The sequence below is a fragment of the Cherax quadricarinatus genome, chromosome 7 (assembly GCF_038502225.1).
Source record: "Cherax quadricarinatus isolate ZL_2023a chromosome 7, ASM3850222v1, whole genome shotgun sequence".
Taxonomy (NCBI): Eukaryota; Metazoa; Arthropoda; class Malacostraca; order Decapoda; family Parastacidae; genus Cherax; species Cherax quadricarinatus.
The window spans coordinates 27,547,056-27,570,885 of NC_091298.1; the positions used below are offsets into that span (position 1 = coordinate 27,547,056).

The 23,830-nt window shown below is 43.7% G+C and overlaps 1 protein-coding gene across 2 annotated transcripts in view; it reads right to left on the reverse strand.

The window, feature by feature from the left end:
- LOC128686732 (uncharacterized) overlaps positions 1-23,830 on the reverse strand; it is a 271,648-nt gene that overhangs the window by 235,101 nt on the left and 12,717 nt on the right. Inside the window, exon 1 of one of the 2 annotated variants that reach the window (XM_070082374.1) lies at positions 20,424-20,542. The exons of the other annotated variant lie outside the window; for it this stretch is intronic. The gene's annotated coding sequence lies outside the window, so the exon portion shown is untranslated. Of the gene's footprint in view, positions 1-20,423; positions 20,543-23,830 lie in introns of those variants that run through there. 2 annotated transcript variants of the gene reach the window in all.

Sequence of the window (23,830 nt, forward strand, 5' to 3'; positions counted from 1 at the left end):
TTTTGGAGTATTTCAGTGTTGTTTGGAAATGTATAAAGGTATTTTTTGTGAGTATTCAAATGATTTATGAGAGTGTTTTGAAGATGTTCAAAGTAAAAGTGCGTATTTAACTTCGTAATATGTAAAATTGTGAGTAGTGAATTTAACGAAAGTGGATGTAAGCGATGTGGTGACTTTCTGATGCATGTGTCCCCTTATTAACTTTAATGAACTAAAAGGGTTAAAACGAGAAAAATTGGGGGTTATGAGTGAAAATTGTGAGGTGTTGGTTGGAGTGTGAGGGTTTGGGAGGGTGGGTAAAAGGGTAGACAAGATTCAACCTGTGTGCGCGGTCATCACGTGACGTCACTGACATAGGGGGCGACCTGATTCAACCTGTGTGCGCGTGACGTCACTGACCGCCGAGTAAACGCATTTTAACTTTTTTTAGTTCATTTAACTTAATGAGAGGAAACTTTTAGTTCATTTGACTTAATGAGCGGAAACTTTTAGTTCATTTTAAAATAATAAGGGGAAGATGTTTAGACCTGTAGTAAGCATGCCCCCATAGGAGGAGTCTATTTTGAATGCTTACCCCCAGAGGGGGGATTCCAAAAACTTTGATCCGAGGAATTTCGAAAACCCCATAGGAGGGAATCCAAAAACTTGGTATTATCGAGAAAAATTTGAGGTTGGGGGGTGGGTGAAAGTGGGAGGGGTAATCCAAAAATTTGATCCAAGGTGATCATAAGAAATTCAAAACCCCCATAGGGGGGGGGAATCCAAAAACTTGTATTATCGAGAAATTTTTGGGATTGGGGGGGTGAAAGTGGGAGGGGGAACCTTAAAAATTTGATCTGAGGAGATGGAGTCATGGTATTGTCGAGAAAATTTGGGGTGAAAGTGGGAGGGGTAATCCAAAAATTTGATCCAAGGAGATGGAGAATTTCGAAAACCCCATAGGGGGGATCCAAAAAACTTGATCCGAGGAGATGGAGTCATGGTATTGTCGAGAAAATTTGGGGTGAAAGGAGGGGTACCCAAAAAAAACTTGATCCAAGGAGATGGAGAATTTGATTTCGAGAAATTGTTTGGGGATGGGGGTGAAAGGAGGGGTACCCAAAAAATTTGATCCGAGGAATTGGAGAATTTCGAAAACCCCATAGGGGGGAATCCAAAAATTATCTTGATCCGAGGAGATGGGAGGGGTAATCCAAAAATTTGAGAAATTCAAAACCCCCATAGGGGGGAATCCAAAAAACTTGGTAATATCGAGAAATTTTGGGATGGGGGTGAAAGTGAGAGGGGGAACCTTAAAAACTTGATCCGAGGAGATGGAGAGCACAAGAAAAAAAATTCGAAAAAAATCGGAAAAAAAAAATTCGAGGCGCGGGGGCGATCCGGACGACGCTGCAGAAGGCGCAGCAGAAGGCGCGGGCGGGGCTCGCGAAGGGCGCGGGCGGGCGCGCGGGGCGGGCGCGCGGGCGGGGCGCGCGGGCGGGGGTCGCGGGGCGCGGGCGGGCGCGCGGGCGCGGGGCGCGACGGCGGGGGTCGCGAAGGGGGGGGGGGTCGTGGGCGGGGGTATTGGTTGGGGGGGGTCAAGGGTGAGGTAGTCTCGAGGGCTAGGTCATGGTCAAAACCGGAAGTAACACCTAGGTGTGAAAAGGTGACCCTCCAGCTGCTGGTCCTAGACCGGAAGGGACCGCCCAGTGGAAGGCCTAAACCGGAAGGGTTCCTCCAGTGGAAGGCCTAAACCGGAAGGGATTCCCAGTGGAAGGCCAGTGGAAATTTTCACTACTTATATATATATATATATATATATATATATATATATATATATATATATATATATATATATATATATATAATATATATATATATATATATATATATATATATATATATATATATATATATATATATATATATATATATATATATATATATATATATATATATATATATATATATATATATATATATATATATATATATATATATATATATATATACATATATATGTCGTGCCGAATATGTAAAACTGGTCAATTAGCAAGAACTCATTTAAAATTAAGTCCTTTCTGAAATTTTCTCTTATACGTTTAAAGATATATTTTTTTCATTAATGTTGATGTAAAAATTTTTAATTTTGCACCAAAAGAATCTTAGAAAACTTACCTAACCTTATTATAACAAGAACAATTTATTTTAGCCTAACCCAACTAAATATATTTTAGATTTGTTTGCAATAATTTAATACTAAACAAACACAGTGAAATATTTTTTTTTCGTTAGGTTCAGAATGATTTTGGCGAAATTATTGCATACACAAATTTTCGCTTGTCCTATATGGCAAGATGAGCGTTGCTATTTAAGTCAAGATCGCAAGTTCTGCCTATTCGGCACGACATATACATATATATATACATATATACATATATATATATATATATAAACATATATATATATATATATATATATATATATATATATATATATATATATATATATATATACATATACATATTGCGATTGGCCGGGAATCGAACCCCCAGTATCTTACCACGCCACCTGGAAAGCCCGCCAAAATTCCAAGATGCCTTAGTTCACTCGGTCATCAATGCTTCAAACATCAGGTGGCTAGTACAGCTGGACATGTCACCCCTGATGCCAGCACATACGTGGCCATGGAAGCTACAGGACTAATTTCATTTTCCTCCTGTTTGGAATACCAGTCTTCACGATCAGTACACATATTAACGAGTGGTTTTAAACAAATAACAATACTGCGACTGGCCACGTATGTGTTGGCATCAGGGGTAACATGTTCACTGGTACTGGGCACCTGATGTTTGAAGCATTGATGGCAGAGATTTATAATTTTATTTGATATGTTGTACTACTGTATTCATGTTTGTGCGTTAAAAAAAAGATATACAAATATTTTTTAACATATCGAGATTTTGTGACCCGAAAAACGAGAAATACTTTCACCATCAGTCACTCCATGACTGTCTTGCCAGAGGCACGTCGATACTACAGTTCAGATGCCCCTCCAAACTGTAAATATCCCCACCCTTCCGTCAGAGTGCCGGTACTGTAATTGCCACCTCTAGGACACAAGTCTACCTAACCGGTTTCCCTGAATCCCTTCATAAATGTTACCTTACACTCCAACAGCATGTTAAGTCGCAAAAAACCACTTGCCTCCACTCATTCCTATATAATACTCATGCACGCCTGCTGAATATCCAAGCCGTTCGCATACAAAACCTACCTCTTCCCGCCAACCCTTTCTAGGGCGACCCCTGTCCCCATCTTCCCTCCACTACAGATTTATACATCATGTTTTGTTTCATCCTCTATGTATGTCCAACCCACCTCAACAACCCCTCCTCAATCCTCTGGTTAATATTTCCTTCTAATTTCCAAGCTACGAACTCTGCTTAATATTTACGCCACACAGTGCCACTCAGACACCACATTTCCATTGCCTCCAGCCTCCTCCTCGCTGCAACATTCACAACTCATGCTTCACACCCATAAAAGTGTTCTTACCACTATACTTTGATTCATTTCCATTTTTGTCTCTATGGATAATGTTCTTCGTTGCCAAAAGTGCCTTAATGCACCACTCGCCTTTTTCCCCCCATTGATTCTATGGTTTACCTCGTTTTTCGAAGACCCTTCTGCCAACAAGTCCACCTCCAACATCTGAACACATTCACTTCCTCCATACTCCCTCCTTTCAGTCTGATACCCAATCATTTATTAACTATTTTTTTTTTTGTTATCCTCATCAAGTTGCTCTTCCCTATGTTCACTTTTAACTTCCTTGTTTTACACACCTTCCTAAATTCGTCCACCAACCACTGTACCTTTTCTTCAAAATCTCCCAAAAGCACAGTGTCTTCAATAAAAAGCAACTATGGAAACTTTCACTTTGTATTAGACTCACATTTTAAACGCACACCTCTCCCCAATACCCCTGCATTCACTTGTTTTACAGTCCCACCCATACATATGTTAAATAACCATAGTGGCGTCAAGCGCCCCTGTCCAAGGCCTACTTTTACTGGAAAATAATCTCCATCTCTCCTGCATACCCTAACCTGAGCCTCACTATCCTCATAAAAACTCTTAACTGCTTTCAGTAACCTACCACATATTCCATACACTTGCAACATCTGCCACATTGCTCCCCAATCCGCCCTATCATATGCCTTTTCTAAATCCATAAATGCAATGAAAACTTCCCTACCCTTGTCTAAATATTGTTCACTTATATGCTTCACTGTAAACACGTGTCCTACACATCCCCTACTCCTCCTAAAACCTTCTTGTTCATCTGCGATCCTGCTCTCCATCTTACCTTTTAAATAATAACTTTACCTGGTATACTCAATAGGCTTATTCCCCTATAATTCTTATACTCTCTTTAGTCCCCTTTTTCCTTTATACAAAGGCACTATGCATACTCTCTGCCAGTCCCTAGGAAACTTCCTCTCTTTCATACATTTATTAAATAAAAACACCAACCACTCCAGAATTGTATTCCCACCTGCTTTTAATATTTTGGCTTTGCTTTATCACTGAAAAGGGGTAAAGACCCCCTGTCATTATACTCACAAGCTTACCTCTGGCTCTTCCTCACTCCTAGAAGACGTTATACCTCCCTGGCTAATGCAATATATGCAGGCCTTTCTTGCTGCAGCCTTCTGTATTATTCTACCTGTATTAGTGTTATTATTATTATTATTATTATTATTATTATTATTATTATTATTATTATTATTATTATTATTATTAAATCATTATTATGAGGCCAATGGCTACCAGACCAGCTTAACCTGGGGCTTGCCCCCCTAGGGGGCGTGAGTGATTTCCAGGGAGAGGAGTGCGAACCCAGAGAGAAAACAAGGAATATTTTACGTATTTGCGATTGGCTCCTTTGAAAGACTTTAGAATAGCTCAAAATAATAAAGTTAAAACTGAAAGCTAGTTTCTCAATGTTCTTATTTAAACAAAGAAGATTTCTGTGGAAAAATTTGCATTTTGAATTTTGTATTGAGGAAGGAGGGGGCATGGGGATGAGGACCAACTGTCCTAGCGGGCGCTACCCACAATAGGTTAAGAACCAAGATTCTCAAGATTGATGGACTGAATACATCGCCTCCAGGCTGAGGAACTGATTACCTCCTTCTCTTCCTTATCGTTCACAGTTCATTTCTGTATTGGACCGAAGAAGCAACTGGCTGGCGAAACGTTTCCTCAATAAAGATTCCCAAATATGGCACGTGTCTCATTCTTCAACTTGTCGGTTTTCTAAACCCTTACATCATATTGCCTTACACCATATTGCCTCACCCCCTTCATAAAAATTCCATTTATCCTATGCATGAGATAGGTTATCTTGAGATGGCAATTCCCAAGCAATAGCAACTTCAGCTGTGCTGGAACGAAACTTTTAAAGCTCACATAGTTGATGAACGTTAATGGAATCCTTGGCGATCTCCTCAATGCTCTACCGAACTCTCCTATCTCAGGCTGACAGATTTCCTATGAACCCGAAGGAAACAGGAAAACTGTTAGATTTCGTTTCCACTATTAAACTATCTTGTAGTATAGGATAGCAGTACAATGCTAATACTATATCCAATTTTTCTGAGTAAAAAGAATGAAACGCGATCAGTCATCTTCCGAGAAAAACCCGAGTCATGTGATTTTCGCCTACGAATAAACCAACAAAAAATGCGAACCTGCGGGGCACGGGTATGAAATAGTTGATTGAATGTGGTGATGACGTGGAGCACCGGCCAGAGGTGAGGGTGAAGGTGACATTACTACAAACCGGGACAGCTGTAGCAAAGAGAAGTAACATTAAGGGGGAAACACTAAACGTGTAGAGGTAAATACAACACCTAGGGAATGAGAGGTAATAATGTTGGATTCAAGGATGTGTAGAGCAGTTCCAGTTCCTTGGTTTAAGGCACCTTTCTTGAAAGGGACGAACATGAGTAGGTATCCTGCCCTAGACATCATGACTGGGATGTTGCTAATGGTCTACAATAATACAGTAAGATTATGATGGTGCTGGTGGCAGTCTAGAATATGTGGTCTTTCTACTAGACATGTAAAATTATACATAATGATGAGGCTATTGGATAACCATGTAGGAGGGGAAAAAAAAACTCCAAGAGTTTACAGACGTACTTCTTTAAAGAACAGCATGTTGAACAGAGGAGACAGGCGATCTGTGAAGTAGATGGAAAACTACATTCGACGCTGGGGTGAAGAGTGAATGCCCTCGACACGGTGACTCATACCCTAGTGAAGGTATACAGACACCTCTACACTAGTCCCCGTTATGACCCACTGAGTTTAGGGAATCAGCTAAGATGGTGGTATGGATAGACATGTTAATGAGCCTCTCCTAGTTTAATTCAAAACCTTGTGTCCCTTGGGCAAAAAAAAAGTATGAAGGGTTCAGATAAACAGCCCTTAAAAAGATGGTTATTAATGTGATGACTTGTAATGTGAATGTTGATGCCGGGTCGTCCAGCAGTTTTGGATTAGTTAGGTTTTGCGTCGTATACAGGAATTATGCGAAGTTACATAAAAAAACAGCAACTTTAGAAGTTACATAAGTGGCATTCTTAGAAGACGTTACATAAGTGGCAACCTTAGAAGATTCACAATGTGTTAGCTTAAGATGTCACTAGAACCTCCAAGACGAGATGATGCAAAGTTGATACAGGTCGAGGGTGTAACTCTGCTCTTACTGCCAGGTTACTCATCCATGAAAATACCCAGACACGGGTCTTCTGTCATACGAGGCGCGGCTCAGCGATGCCTGTCCCATAGCTGGGTGGCGGGTAGACGGTGTGAGGACACAGGAAGGTGGGGTAGCCTCGGTCCCTACGGCGGCCCACCTTTACTGCGACCGCTGGCTTAGCCGGGCTGGACTGTATGTGTGCAACCTATTCTCCTTTTCTTACGTTAATTTTCTCACGCGGTTCCCAAGATCAGTTTCTTAACGATTTCTGTAAACGTATGTTCACTGTTATCTTTAAGTTACGTTGGGTTAGGTAAAGTTAGGTTTCATAAAAATTTTTAAAAGCGTATAATTAGTCATAAAAAAATGCAAATTAAAAGTACGACCGCGATATATCTGAAAAAAAAAATAGGTAACCTAAAAGAGGAAAGGTTTTATTGTATACGACTCTGTCTGGTGGTGCAAGAAAGAGTGTGTGTGACAGGTTTAGCCGGTGGTGAGTATCCAGTCCCGGCCAGAAATAAATAACACATTCGCACATTCTATACACTTGCCGCTGACTGTGGGTTCTGCAGGGCTCCATTAACTAGTCTGCGTGACTGGTCAAAGTCGGAGCGAAACGTCGTCATAACTTTCATTCGCGTAAGTACGGGTTATTTGTGTACTGTTCCAGTCACGGTACTGTGCCTTTTTAATTTTGCTCCATGAATACTTACAACAACCACAACAACAACAACAACAACCACAACAACAACAACAACAACAACAACAACAACAATAGCATTCATGTCTGTAAGGGTATGAATACTTACAAAAATCATTTCACGTTTCAAACATTTTTAAGTGAGTTGTATTGTCTGGCGGCCAAGCATCCCAATCTTCAAGTTCCTGGCAGAACCACCTTCACAAACATGACACGAGATTCTTATGTCGTGAAGTAACGAGCTGTCTACAATGTACTGGACTCGCACTTGCAATGACACTTTTCAGTTCCCTTAAACAACGCCATTTTCCACCGGCTGCGGCGCACTTACATATGCCGGGAGACGTTAATAAAAACGTTTCAGTACAAGCCTTAATTTGGACAACGTTTCGCTATTTGTAGCGCTTGATAAACCTCTACACGGAGCGAAACGTGGTCTCAGAAAAAGATTGCTCTGAAACGTTTGTTTTTTTTAATTCTGAATACGACTTCTGGGATTTATTCGGGAGATAGTCATCATCTACGACTTAAGAAATAGTCACTGTTTCGAGCATAACAGTAGAGGTGCATTAGATATTTATGGTTAAAAAGGGGGAAATAGAAGAGAAGAGACGGTGGTGGCGAGGATTCCTTCAAGTTACCTGTATACAGAGAAAGATCGCAATCAGCAGGATTCGAAAAAACAGGAGATTGGCAAGGTTCCCCAAGTGATGTTCTAGACTACTCAGCCACAGATGTCTCAAAAGCTGGGAAGCCTTGTTTACAATCCGTAGCTTGTAAACAAGGCTACCAAACTTTTGAGGCATCTCTGACTGAGTGGTCCAGAGCGTCACTTGGGAAACCTTGCCCGCCTTCCCTGACGTGGTTTCGAATTCTGTTGACTGATATCTTCCTCTGTGTATACCCGTTTTTTTCTGCATGGTGCATTGTTAACTGTATATATGGCAGGTTGGTGTAGCAACTCCAAGAGAGGAAAGACGATATAGTGTGTGAGAAGAAGGAGGAGGAGGAGGAGAAAGAGGGGAGAAACACACTCAAGCATTCTAGGAACATCGCAGATTACACGATTATCCACCTAATATTACAAATATTTATTCGCAATGCAAGCACTTTGTAACTAAGTTTGATAACATTTTACCATCTAACACAGGATTCGTTACCGTTGCATGATGGTTATCCGTAAAGAAAGTGATAAATGTAGATCAGGATATTGCCTATTGAAATAGCCTAGGATGAAGATAATACTGCCAGTGGCGTCTCAGCTATTTGGACAGCAATACACTGCTTGTCAGCGGTCACTCACAGGTCAAGTGGCGCTGCCCAAAATCTAAAAAAAAAAAAAATCTACTTTACAAACTCAAGCCAATTCCTCAGCGTGCATTGACTGGTTTATGCTGGTTTATTTTAGTTTAGGTTAAGTTTGGCTCAGTTGACGTTAATTAAACACCTAGAGCATACATAAATGATAATGAATTCAATGATGCATTAAGGCGAGATAATGTTTTAGTGAGAGAAGAAAAACATGAGGAAGCCACCAAGACTGAGGAAGCCACTAAGACTCAGAAAGCTACTATGACTGAGGAAGCCACCAAGACTGAGGAAGCCACTAAGACTCAGAAAGATACTATGACTGAGGAAGCCACCAAGACTGAGGAAGCCACTAAGACTCAGAAAGCTACTATGACTGAGGAAGCCACCAAGACTGAGGAAGCCACTAAGACTCAGAAAGCTACTATGACTGAGGAAGCCACCAAGACTGAGGAAGCCACTAAGACTCAGAAAGCTACTATGACTGAGGAAGCCACCAAGACTGAGGAAGCCACTAAGACTCAGAAAGCTACTATGACTGAGGAAGCCACCAAGACTGAGGAAGCCACTAAGACTCAGAAAGCTACTATGACTGAGAAAGCCACCAAGACTGAGGAAGCCACTAAAACTGAAAAAGCCACTTAGCCTGAGGAAGCCACTAAGACTCAGAAAGCTACTAAGACTGAGAAAGCCACCAAGACTGAGGAAGCCACTAAGACTCAGAAAGCTACTAAGACTGAGAAAGCCACCAAGACTGAGGAAGCCACTAAAACTGAGGAAGCCACTTAGCCTGAGGAAGCCACTAAGACTCAGAAAGCTACTAAGACTGAGAAAGCCACCAAGACTGAGGAAGCCACTAAGACTCAGGAAGCTACTACGACTGAGGAAGCCACTAAGACTGAGGAAGCCACCAAGGCTGGGGAAGCCACTAAAACTGAGGAAGCCACCAAGACTGAGGAAGCTAATAAGACCGAGGAAGCAACCACAACTGAGGAAGCATGACTAAGATTTCCAAGTTCACATTTTAGTGTCACACTGATGTTACCGACGGTCAGGAATCACAGTGACTTTACCGACGGTCAGGAATCACAGTGACTTTACCGACGGTCAGGAATCACAGTGACTTTACCGACGGTCAGGAATCACAGTGACTTTACCGACGGTCAGGAATCACAGTGACTTTACCGACGGTCAGGAATCACAGTGACTTTACCGACGGTCAGGAATCACAGTGACTTTACCGACGGTCAGGAATCACAGTGTCTTTACCGACGGTCAGGAATCACAGTGTCTTTACCGACGGTCAGGAATCACAGTGTCTTTACCGACGGTCAGGAATCACAGTGGCTTTACCGACGGTCAGGAATCACAGTGGCTTTACCGACGGTCAGGAATCACAGTGGCTTTCAGGAATCCAGTGGCTTTACCGACGGTCAGGAATCACAGTGGCTTTACCGACGGTCAGGAATCACAGTGGCTTTACCGACGGTCAGGAATCACAGTGACTTTACCGACGGTCAGGAATCACAGTGGCTTTACCGACGGTCAGGAATCACAGTGGCTTTACCGACGGTCAGGAATCACAGTGGCTTTACCGACGGTCAGGAATCACAGTGACTTTACCGACGGTCAGGAATCACAGTGGCTTTACCGACGGTCAGGAATCACAGTGGCTTTACCAACGGTCAGGAATCACAGTGGCTTTACCGACGGTCATGAAACATAGTGGCTTTGCCGACGGCCAGAAATCACAGTGGCTTCACCGACGGTCAGAAATCACAGTGGCTTTACCGACGGTCAGGAATCACAGTGGCTTTACCGACATTCAGGAATCACAGTGGTTTTACCGACAGTCAGGAATCACAGTGGTTTTACCGACGGTCAGGAATCACAGTGGCTTTACCGACGGTCAGGAATCACAGTGGCTTTACCGACATTCAGGAATCACAGTGGTTTTACCGACAGTCAGGAATCACAGTGGCTTTACCGACGGTCAGGAATCACAGTGGCTTTACCGACATTCAGGAATCACAGTGGTTTTACCGACAGTCAGGAATCACAGTGGTTTTACCGACGGTCAGGAATCACAGTGGCTTTACCGACGGTAAGGAATCACAGTGGCTTTACCGACGGTCAGGAATCACAGTGGCTTTACCGACAGTCAGGAATCACAGTGGCTTTACGGACAGTCAGGAATCAAGTGGCTTTACCGACGGTCAGGAATCACAGTGGCTTTACCGACAGTCAGGAATCACAGTGGCTTTACCGACGGTCAGGAATCACAGTGGCTTTACCGACGGTCAGGAATCACAGTGGCTTTACCGACGGTCAGGAATCACAGTGGTTTTACCGACGGTCATGAATCACAGTGGTTTACCGACGGTCAGGAATCACAGTGGCTTTACCGACAGTCAGGAATCAAGTGGCTTTACCGACGGTCAGGAATCACAGTGTCTTTACCGACAGTCAGGAATCACAGTGGCTTTACCGACGGTCATAAATCACAGTGGTGTTACCGACGGTCAAGAATCACAGTGGTTTTACCGACATTCAGGAATCACAGTGGCTTTACCGACGGTCAGGAATCACAGTGACTTTACCGACGGTCAGGAATCACAGTGGCTTTATCGACGGTCATGAAACATAGTGGCTTTGCCGACGGCCAGGAATCACAGTGGCTTCACCGACGGTCAGGAATCACAGTGACTTTACCGACGGTCAGGAATCACAGTGGCTTTACCGACGGTCAGGAATCACAGTGGCTTTACCGACGGTCAGGAATCACAGTGGCTTTACCGACGGTCAGGAATCACAGTGGCTTTACCGACATTCAGGAATCACAGTGGTTTTACCGACAGTCAGGAATCACAGTGGCTTTACCGACGGTCAGGAATCACAGTGGCTTTACCGACATTCAGGAATCACAGTGGTTTTACCGACAGTCAGGAATCACAGTGGTTTTACCGACGGTCAGGAATCACAGTGGCTTTACCGACGGTCAGGAATCACAGTGGCTTTACCGACGGTCAGGAATCACAGTGGCTTTACCGACAGTCAGGAATCACAGTGGCTTTACGGACAGTCAGGAATCAAGTGGCTTTACCGACGGTCAGGAATCACAGTGGCTTTACCGACATTCAGGAATCACAGTGGTTTTACCGACAGTCAGGAATCACAGTGGCTTTACCGACGGTCAGGAATCACAGTGGCTTTACCGACGGTCAGGAATCACAGTGGCTTTACCGACGGTCAGGAATCACAGTGGTTTTACCGACGGTCATGAATCACAGTGGCTTTACCGACGGTCAGGAATCACAGTGGCTTTACCGACAGTCAGGAATCAAGTGGCTTTACCGACGGTCAGGAATCACAGTGTCTTTACCGACAGTCAGGAATCACAGTGGCTTTACCGACGGTCATAAATCACAGTGGTGTTACCGACGGTCAAGAATCACAGTGGTTTTACCGACATTCAGGAATCACAGTGGCTTTACCGACGGTCAGGAATCACAGTGACTTTACCGACGGTCAGGAATCACAGTGGCTTTATCGACGGTCATGAAACATAGTGGCTTTGCCGACGGCCAGGAATCACAGTGGCTTCACCGACGGTCAGGAATCACAGTGACTTTACCGACGGTCAGGAATCACAGTGGCTTTACCGACGGTCAGGAATCACAGTGGCTTTACCGACGGTCAGGAATCACAGTGGCTTTACCGACGGTCATGAAACATAGTGTCTTTACCGACGGCCAAGAATCACAGTGACTTTACCGACGGTCATGAATCACAGTGGCTTCACCGAGTCATGAATCACAGTGGTTTTACCGACAGTCAGTAATTACAGGGGTTTTACCGACAGTCAGGAATCACAGTGGTTTTACCGACAGTCAGGAATCACAGTGGTTTTACCGACAGTCAGGAATCACAGTGGTTTTACCGACAGTCAAGAATCACAGTGGCTTTACCGACAGTCATGAATCACAGTGAGTTTACGGACAGTCAGGAATCGCAGTGGTTTTACCGCAGTCAGGAATCACAGTGGGTTTACCGACAGTCAGGAATCACAGTGGTTTTACCGACGGTCAGGAATCACAGTGGTTTTACCGACAGTCAGGAATCACAGTGGTGTTACCGACAGTCAGGAATCACAGTGGTTATACCGACAGTCAAGAATCACAGTGGCTTTACCGACAGTCAGGAATCACAGTGGTTTTACCGACGGTCAGGAATCACAGTGGCTTTACCGACGGTCAGGAATCACAGTGGTTTTACCGATAGTCAGGAATCACAGTAGCTTTACCGACGGTCAGGAATCACAGTGGCTTTACCGACGGTCAGGAATCACAGTGGCTTTTCCGACGGTCAGGAATCACACAGGCTTTACCGACGGTCAGGAATCACAGTGGCTTTACCGACGGTCAGGAATCACACAGGCTTTACCGACAGTCAGGAATCACAGTGGCTTTACTGATGATCAGGAATCACAGTGGCTTTACCGACAGTCAGGAATCACAGTGGTTTTACCGACGGTCAGGAATCACAGTCGCTTTACCGACGGTCAGCGATCACAGTGGCTTTACCGACGGTCAGGAATCACAGTAGCTTTACCGACGGCCAGGAATCACAGTGGCTTTACCGACGGCCAGGAATCACAGTGGCTTTACCGACGGTCAGGAATCACAGTGGCTTTACCGACTGTCAGGAATCGCAGTGGCTTTACTGACGGTCAGGAATCACAATGACTTTACCAACAGTCAGGAATCAAAGTGGCTTTACTGATAGTCAGGAATCACAGTGGCTTTACCGACGGTCAGGAATCGCAGTGGCTTTACCGACGGTCAGGAATCACAATGGTTTTACCGACGGTCAGGAATCACAATGGCTTTATCGACAGTCAGGAATCACAGTGGCTTTACCGATGGTCAGGAATCACAGTGACTTTACCGACGGTCAGGAATCACAGTCGCTTTAACAACGGCCAGGAATCACAACGGCTTTACCGACGGTCAGGAATCACAGTGGCTTTACCGACGGTCAGGAATCACAGTGGCTTTACCGACATTCAGGAATCACAATGGATTTACCGACGGTCAGGAATCACAGTGGCTTTACCAACGGTCAGGAATCACAACGGCTTTACCGACGGTCAGGAATCACAATAACTTTACCGACGGTCATGAATCACAGTAACTTTACCGAGGTGATTAATGAGACGCAGGTGTAGCACTTGACAAGGACTGAACTCCCGGGTTCGATTCCCGGCGAGGGTAGAAGCATTGGGCGTGTTTCCTTACACCGGTTGTCCATGTTTACCCATCAGTAAAATGGGTACCTGCTTGTTAGTCGACTGGTGTGGGTCGCATCCTGGGACAAAATTGACCTAATTTGACCGAAATTCCCTGCATAACAAAGGGGCTTTCTGTGTAGTAGTTTGTTTATTGATGCCAGTTAGACCTGTATACCTTTTACATGTACTTGTAGAAATGTGTGATGAATGGTTTTGAAAACCGACAAGTTGAAGAATTGAGACACTTATGCAACACATGGGAATCTTTATTGAAGAAACGTTTCGCCACACAGTGGCTTCATCAGTCCAATACAAAGTAGAAATGGGTAAGTGGAGTAGAAGTTCGAGGTGCTCCCTCAACCTTCAGTCCATCACAAGAGTGATGGACTGAACACATCGATTCCAGGTTGAGGGACTGATTACCTCGAATTTCTACTCCACTTACCCATTTCTACTTTGTATTGGACTGATGAAGCCACTGTGTGGCGAAACGTTTCTTCAATAAAGAATCCCATGTGTTGCATAAGTGTCTCAATTCTTCAACTTGTAGAAATAAATATATTATTATGAATAAGACATGTCCAGCACTTGGGTATCCTTACTGCCGAAAGGTATCACCTGCGCAACAGGCTTCTTCAGTGAAATACAGACACGCTTCAAAGTGGCAATAAAGATACGAAAGTGTTGCATATTTGTCATATACAGCAACTTGTCGGTATTGTATACCATTAATAAAGATTCATGTGTTCAAGCAGTTACACTGAGTTCGAGGAGACGTATTTGTCTATTCGCCAAACATTCGTATTTATTCACCATACGTCAATAATATCTAATATATTACGCGTTTTCCTAAGTCGTCAGCAATTTTAATGAATTTATCTCTATTTTCTTCATCGTAAGTACGACAACTCTTGGTACCTTTCATTGCTTTGATGTTAGTTCTGACGATCCTCTCTGAGGTTAATCCGGAGATAGTACCCAGGATCATGGTGCCCGCACCTCGGTCTCAAACCAGTACATCCTGTTTAAAATTAACCTCTTGGATTTTAGGCCTTATAACTACATGTCTACAAATCTATTATTAATAAGGCTGTATCACAGCGCTGACCAGGGATGTGGAAAGTATCGAACTTAAGTTAATTATTAAAGGATTCACACAGAACTCAGGAGAGACAGGAGGAGCTAAAAGCGATTAGTGAAATTGAAAGAAATTTGAAATATTGCTTTTCATACGCCAAAAACAAGGCAAATACCACATCTAGTATCGGCACTTGCTCAGACAAGATGGGACTTACACAGATGACAACAAAGAAATGAGTGAAATACTGAAAGCCCAATACGACTGTGTTTAGCGAGCCACTAATCAGTCTGAAGATAGACAATACAAATGATATTTTCTCATGAATGAGTCTCAAAACTCCATCAATGTATGCCAGATTTCCGACATTACCCTAACTCTGATAGACACTGAGAAAGCCATTGACAATATGCCCATGCACTCAGCCTCAGGCCCAGACTCGTAGAACTCTGTGTTCATTAAGAACTGCAAGAGACCCCTTTTGCGTGCCCTAAGTATACTATGGAGAAGGAGCTTAGACATAGGTGAAATTCCAGTCACTTAAAACAACAGATATAGCCCCTCTCCATAAGGGTGGCAGCAAAGCATTAGACCAACAGCTCTAACGTCCCACATTATAAAAATTCTTTGAAAGACTGCTAAGAAGCACGACTGCAAACCACTTGGATTCCCCAAAACTGCACAAACCATGGCAACATAGGTTCAGAGCAGGTCGCTCCTGCCTCTCGCAACTACTGGATCACTATGATATGGTCTTGGATGCACTGGAAGAGAGAAGGAATGCAGATGTAGTATTACCTGGAGTTTACCTGGAGAGGGTTTCGGGGGTTAACGCCCCCGCGGTCAGGTCTGAGACACAGACTTTCTTTTCAGAAGCCTTTGACAAGTGTGATCATGGCGAAATAGCGCACAAAATACGTGTTAAATGAATAATTGGTAAAGAGGGAAGATGGATCTTCAACTTTCTATCCAATCGAACATAAAGAGTAGTGGTCAACAGAGTTAAATCGGAAGCTGCCATAGTAAAAAACTCTGTTCCACAAGGCACAGTACTCGACCCCATCCTGTTCCTCATCCTCATATCAGACATAGACAAAGATGTAATCCACAGCACCGTGTCATCCTTTGCAGACGATACTAGGATCTGCATGAGACTGTCATCTACTGAGGACGCGGTTAACTTCCAAGATGATATAAACCAATGGGCAACGGAAAACAATGTGATGTTCAATGAAGATAAATTCCAACTACTCCGTTATGAAAAACTGGAGGAAATAATAACTAGAACTGAGTATAGTACAAATTCTGATCATACAATAGAGCGAAAAAATAATGTGAGGGACCTGGGAGTAGTAACGTCTGAGGATCTCACATTCAAGGATCACAACAGTGCCACGATCACAGCTCCAAAGAAAATAAGAGGATGAATAATGAGAACGTTCAGAACAAGAGATGCAAAGCCAATGATGATCCTTTTCAAATCACTTGTTCTCTTAAAGCTGGAATACTGCTGTACATTGACATCTCCGTTCAAAGCAGGTGAAACTGGAGATCTAGAGAGTGTACAGAGATCCTTTACTGCACATATAAACTCTATCATACACCTCAACTACTGGGAACGCTTGGAAGCACTTGTCTTGTACTCGCGGGAACGCAGGCGAGAGAGATATATATCATAATCTACACTTGGAAAATCCTAGAAAGAATGGTCCCGAATCTGCACACAGAAATCACTCAATACGAAAGTAAAAGACTGGGCAGGCGGTGCAAAATACCCCCAATGAAAAGTATGGGCACCAATAGTGTACTAAGAGAAAACACCATAAGTGTCCTGGGCCCAAGACTGTTCAACAGCCTCCCACCATGCGTAAGGGAAATTACCAATAGCGCCCTGGCTGCCTTCAAGAGGAAGCTGGACAGATACTTAAAGTTGGTGTGGCCAGTAGTAACAGCCTGGTTAATTAGGCCCTGATGGCCCGGTGGCCTGGTGGCTAAAGCTCCCGCTTCACACACGGAGGGCCCGGGTTCGATTCCCGGCGGGTGGAAACATTTCGACACGTTTCCATACACCTATTGTCTTGTTCACCTAGCAGCAAATAGGTACCTGGGTGTTAGTCGACTGGTGTGGGTCGCATCCTGGGGGACAAGATTAAGGACCCCAATGGAAATAAGTTAGACAGTCCTTGATGACGCACTGACTTTCTTGGGTTATCCTGGGTGGCTAACCCTCCGGGGCTAAAAATCCGAACGAAATCGTATCTTATCTTATCTTATCCACCGGGAGGCCTGGTCGTGGACCGGGCCACGAGGCGGGTGATCCCCAGAATACCCTCCAGGTAGTGTATGGATGAAACACGCAAGATATACATATGTAGATAGAGTATGTACATATAGTTTTGTATCTCTTAGTATGTGGTATATGATCACATTATTTACTGCAAAAAAATACTTGCAAATAAATAATATTATTATAACTTGAGTCAAAAAATATAAAGACAACTGCAATGTATCAGCATATATTGTTCCGCCAGTAAAAGACTCGGATTCCTTTAAGAACTAAAATTATTATTATTATTATTATTATTATTATTATTATTATTATTATTATTATTATTATTATTATTATATAACGGGAAGTGCTAAACCCTTAGGGATCACGGAACTTTGAAGAGATTAAGAAATGAAAGTTGTCGGGTTGCAGTTAAAACAAGAAAATTACTCTTAATTATCTCCAGGGATATTATTACTATCCGTTATTAATTACACTAGGCAGTAAAATTGAGCTTTTTTTTATCCAGCTCAGGAACCGACCTGGTTGTTTCAACCTGCGTCTGTCACTTCTAGCAGGTGTGTAATATGGCTACATTAAGGAAACAAACGACGTTTCGCCTGTACAGTGAACTTTTTCAAGGCCGTAACGTAGTTTTATTCGTTACTTGAGAAGGGCCACTGCATGGGCGAAACTTTGTCAGTAAAGGATCTTATTGCAATGTGTTTGTGTCTTTCCATTGTATCGGTATTTTATACCATTTCTCTCCAAGGCTATGTTATGTTGCTGTGTTGGTGACTGCAGCCAGGCGTCTCCACACCGCCGCTGTGCTGGTGACTGCAGCCAGGCGTCTCCACACCGCCGCTGTGCTGGTGACTGCAGCCAGGCGTCTCCACACCACCGCTGTGCTGGTGACTGCAGCCAGGCGTCTCCACACCACCGCTGTGTTGGTGACTGCAGCCAGGCGTCTCCACACCACCGCTGTGTTGGTGACTGCAGCCAGGCGTCTCCACACCGCCGCTGTGTTGGTGACTGCAGCCAGGCGTCTCCACACCACCGCTGTGTTGGTGACTGCAGCCAGGCGTCTCCACACCGCCGCTGTGCTGGTGACTGCAGCCAGGCGTCTCCACACCACCGCTGTGTTGGTGACTGCAGCCAGGCGTCTCCACACCACCGCTGTGTTGGTGACTGCAGCCAGGCGTCTCCACACCGCCGCTGTGCTGGTGACTTCAGCCAGGCGTCTCCACACCGCCGCTGTGTTGGTGATTGCAGCCAGGCGGCTCCACACCACCGCTGTGTTGGTGACTGCAGCCAGGCGGCTCCACACCGCCGCTATGCTGGTGACTGCAGCCAGGCGTCTCCACACCACCGCTGTGTTGGTGACTGCAGCCAGGCGTCTCCACACCACCGCTGTGCTGGTGACTGCAGCCAGGCGTCTCCACACCACCGCTGTGTTGGTGACTGCAGCCAGGCGTCTCCACACCACCGCTGTGTTGGTGACTGCAGCCAGGCGTCTCCACACCACCGCTGTGTTGGTGACTGCAGCCAGGTGTCTCCACCACCGCTGTGTTGGTGACTGCAGCCAGGCGTCTCCACACCACCGCTGTGTTGGTGACTGCAGCCAGGCGTCTCCACACCACCGCTGTGTTGGTGACTGCAGCCAGGTGTCTCCACCACCGCTGTGTTGGTGACTGCAGCCAGGTGTCTCCACCACCGCTGTGTTGGTGACTGCAGCCAGGCGGCTCCACACCACCGCTGTGCTGGTGACTGCAGCCAGGCGGCTCCACACCGCCGCTGTGTTATCCACGCTCATCTCAGTGGAACCTTCCATTAAGTTCACTGTTCAGGAAGAACAAGATAAACAGTTTGCATTTCTTGATGCGCTACTCCTCAGCAAGGTTGTATACAATGGTATTCAACGACAAGATGGTGAATTAGACACATGTGCGACATCTGGGTATCTTTACTTGTAGACGTTTCGCAATCCAGTGACTTGATCAGTACAATATATGGACATAATATGAAGACTGTAGAAATATGTATAGCAGACAGTGGAAGATGAGGTAATGAGTCCCTCAGCCTAGGAGCAGGTGACAAGCACCATAGTCTTGAAGACTCTGAAACACAGGCAGGAAGATTGATGCTTATATACTGGAGTCAGAGAACCAATCTTCCTGCCTGTGTTTCAGATTCTTCAAGACAACGGTGCTTATCACCTGCTCCTAGCTAAGAGACTGATTATCTCATCTTCCACTGTCTGCTGTATCTATTTCTGCAGTCGTCATATTATGATAAAGCTACTGGTTGGCAAATTGTCTACAAGTAAAGATACACAGATGTTGCACATGTGGCTAATTCGTCCTCAAAAGTGTTATCCTTTAACGCTTATTAATTAGAAATCTAATCGATGTTATTTGTTGGTACCATGGCATGAGAACCAAGAGCGGGAGTGATCATCGACTACACCTCAGAGCATGCAGAATTTCCAGTCCTGCCGAATTAGTCCTGGAAGTGGGAAGTACAGTTCGTGCACTCTGAAGGAGAGGTGGGAAGTGAAAAATAGTCCTTATATTCATCAGACATTGACTAAACTCCAGTTTCCTCCCCACTTCATCAATGACAGTTTGGGCTAATAGCTCTCCTGCAGTGTTCCTTTTTTTGTCCTTAGACTTACTCCATTTCTACTACTACTCCACTACTACTACTACTACTACTACTACTACTACCACCACCATCACTACTACTACTATTACTTCGCTTCACTCCCCTTTCTGTTTAATATTCCCAATACTTATTAATACCACAGTAGATTATTCCCACAGCTAGGCGGATGCGCTCACCATGGAGATTTATTGCTCTGTCAGTTGGTAAAGTGACTTACAACATCGCTCATACACTTGCCAAAAGCCTCCATGACTTCTACCACACTTTAAGTTCTAGTCGAGATGAAACCCCATCTGACTCGCCAGTCTAAAGCAAAATTATACGTTATCTCTTGTGGAGGATTGTGAAGAACTTCACCTGGGAGACACTTGTAGAAGCTTGGCACAGTATGTGAGAGCAGCAGCAATACGCCTGCAAGCAGGGATGAGAAGAACAATGCCTGCGTCATTCACCGTAACTCTCACAGTCACCTTATGAACTTTAATGAGGCCAGAGTTATCATCAGTGAAGAGGACATACTCAAACAATGATGTCCAGAATGTGCGATGATTGCAACTACCAACACTGCCGCTCACAACACTGGCAGCTATGTTACTGTGGAAGTTTTAACGAAATTAATTCAACCCCACCAACACACTACAATTAGATTAGTTGTGGCCTCCGCTCCACCGCACCAGACCTCGCTCTCTCTCTCACTCTCTCTCTCTCTCAACCACTTTACTCGTATATATACTCCGATTACTCTCATTCTGTATTAGAGCGAAAAATCTCTCCCCCAGTGAAAGATCTCCTCAAGATATACCCTAGCACTACACATGTGTCACATTTCACACTTGTTCAGACATCTACCAGTTTTGGAAGAATGCTAGAGTTACCGACAAAATGTAAAAGAACATAGATGCAATTAATGTGATATTTTATTGTGGCAATAACATGTCTCATTAGTTGCATGTGTGTCCTTATACTTAGCATCTACCAGCTCCTACACCCACCTCATGACATTGCTTACAAGGAAGCAAACACACGCCCTTGTCAGCGTTGTTTGACTTAGCTCTAACTACTAGCCTATTGACAATGTTATTATAACTGTATGCTATATTAATGATTACTCAGTGACACAAATCTTAAGAGCACTACTAAAATATTTACCAAAGTCTTCAGGTGTGAGACTGAAGTTTCAATTAAGATTTTCTGGCAGTATCACGCGCTTGTCATATAAATCACAGTGGATATTATAGAGATTTGAAAGTATATATTTCCTGTATCTCATGTAATTTACATGACACACAATAAACGTGTAGCAACATCAACAAAATTACGAATTTTAATATTAATTATTAATAATCACTGTATATAAGTAATGATAGTAGGCGTGCGATTCTTTATCTATTTTGATGGTTACAAATGATTATTGACTGATTCTATTTAAAGTAATAAAAAAAAGTAATTCTGACCAACAGAAGTTTCAGTTTACGTTTAATAACATGTTTCTAACTAATTTTGGGACGGTGAAGTCAAATCTGAACCTAATTATACTCTAACAGCTACAGTTTCTGTGAAATAAAAAACCCACGATTTCACCAAGAGATTGGCATCATGAAGAAAAGATATCAGAAAAAACCTGATGATACGTTTGATGGTCGACTACTGCTGAACACTGCTGCTGGAGAGCTATACTGAATACGTTGACTGTTTTGAAAGCGATCTGCGATTTTCCTTTAATTCCACCATTATATTAAATGTTTGGACAAGTGGTGTGTTCAGGCTGTCACTTCTTTCCTTAGAATCTAGAGTGAAACATTAACTGGTCCCGCTGCCTTTGTTGTGTTCAACTCCATCAGCAACTTTTTTGCTTGTATGTTTATTTCAACATTTGCTGGTTGTGATCTATTTTCTCTCTTCATATTTATGCTTCCAAAGTGTACACACTCTGGAAACTTATGCCTTTATCTTTGTTATATACCTCTGATGAATTTCGGGAGTTTTCCTATTTCCGGCCCTGAGCCAGGCTTGTCTGCTGACGACCTGGTCAACCAGGTGCTTGCTACTGGCGGCCTGCTGTCCCACATATCACAGCCTGGTTGATCTGGTACTTGCTGGAGATTTTTGTCCAGTTTTCTCTTGAAACCTTCTTCATTTCCGGCAGTGTTTCTGATATCTTTTGGCATGGTGTTAAACAGTCTGGGACCACGGATGTTGATATAATCAAACCATACCATGGGCGGGAATAGAACCCGCGATCAGAGTCTCAAAACTCCAAACCGTCGCGTTAGCCACTGGACCAGCTAGTCACAAAAAGATTCGTCCAACTAGGTATATTTGTAAACCATAGGAAGGTTAGCATAGGCACCACTGTGACCACAAATGCAAGTTTTTACAGACGAATCTCCAGCTAGCGTGGCCGTGACGAACTCTAGCTCAAGTCCCCTCAAAGCCGTTAATGCGACGGTCTGGAGTTTTGAGACTCTCTGATCGCGGGTTCTATTCCCGCCCGTGGTATGGTTTGCTTGCAATCGTGTCATTACGATTTCGTGAGTCATGTTGATATAATATTCTCCTGTGGTACTTTTAATTTGAATCATTGTACATTTCTTCTCATAGTTCTCACTCCAGTATGCCGTTATAGCATTGTACAGATCTGGGACTAATTCCTCCAGTTTGTTTGTTTAATTCATGTTAAACGCTAAATTCATGTAGGTCATCAAGCTCAAGACGTGGTGGAGGCTTGATTCTCTGTCTGCTGAGAGCGAGACAGACCTGCTTCCTATTTGTACTCACCTATATATTGTTCCTCAAGTACTTTCCACGTATGTATTATTATATCTCTCTCTTTCTCGCTTTGAGGCGTTCCTAGAAATTTATGTGCTTCGTAAATGATTCAGTATTTGTTTCGGCTCTGATGTATCCCCTGCCTGCTCCCCTGGCGGCTCCCCTGGAGCCGTCAACACTGAGCAATACTCTAAATGAGTGAATACAAGCGATCTGAATAGTGTCACCACTAGCACTATTTCCCTTACTGTGAAAGTCTTCATTATTCACGTTGTCATTTTGCCGGAAATCGTGACATTTGCATTATTGCATTCTCTGAGAGAAAGGTCAGCTGACACAATTACTCCAAAGTCTTTTCCATGTTCCTTTTGTTCTATTTGATGATCCTTTTAGGTTTTGTATACAGCGTTCCTTTTGAGTTCTTCATTCTTTCATTTCTAAGCAGTTGAACTTATTACCACTGAGCATCATTTTATTGTCCATTGCCCAATGGAAAACTATGCTTATTTCTTCCTGCATTTTTCCCCGTCTTCTACCAAGGTGATTTTCGTGCTTGTTTTGGTACTGTCGGCAAATGATGATACAAAACTGAGGAAGCGTGCTTTTGTCTACGAGGATAAGAAACTGTAGAGGCGCCATGACCGTGCCTTGGGGGTATTAAGCTTTTTTCTTCGCTAATACTGTTTTTTTTTTATTCTCTGCTACCACTCGTTATGTTCTGTCTGCCAGAAATTTGAATATCCATTTGCCCATTTTTCCCAGTGTTATATCGCCCTCATTTTGTGTGTAATCACCCACTGATCGCATTTGTCAAATGCTTTTGCGAAATCTGCAAATGGTACATCGCCGTTTTGGTTTTCTTCAAACGCCTCCATAATTCTGTCATAGAGGTTTAATACCTGTGACAAGCATGATCCCCCAGCTGGTCTGGGTTGTGCAGATTGAACTATCCCATAAAATTTTTAATTTGGTGTCTCATCACTCTTTCGAAGACT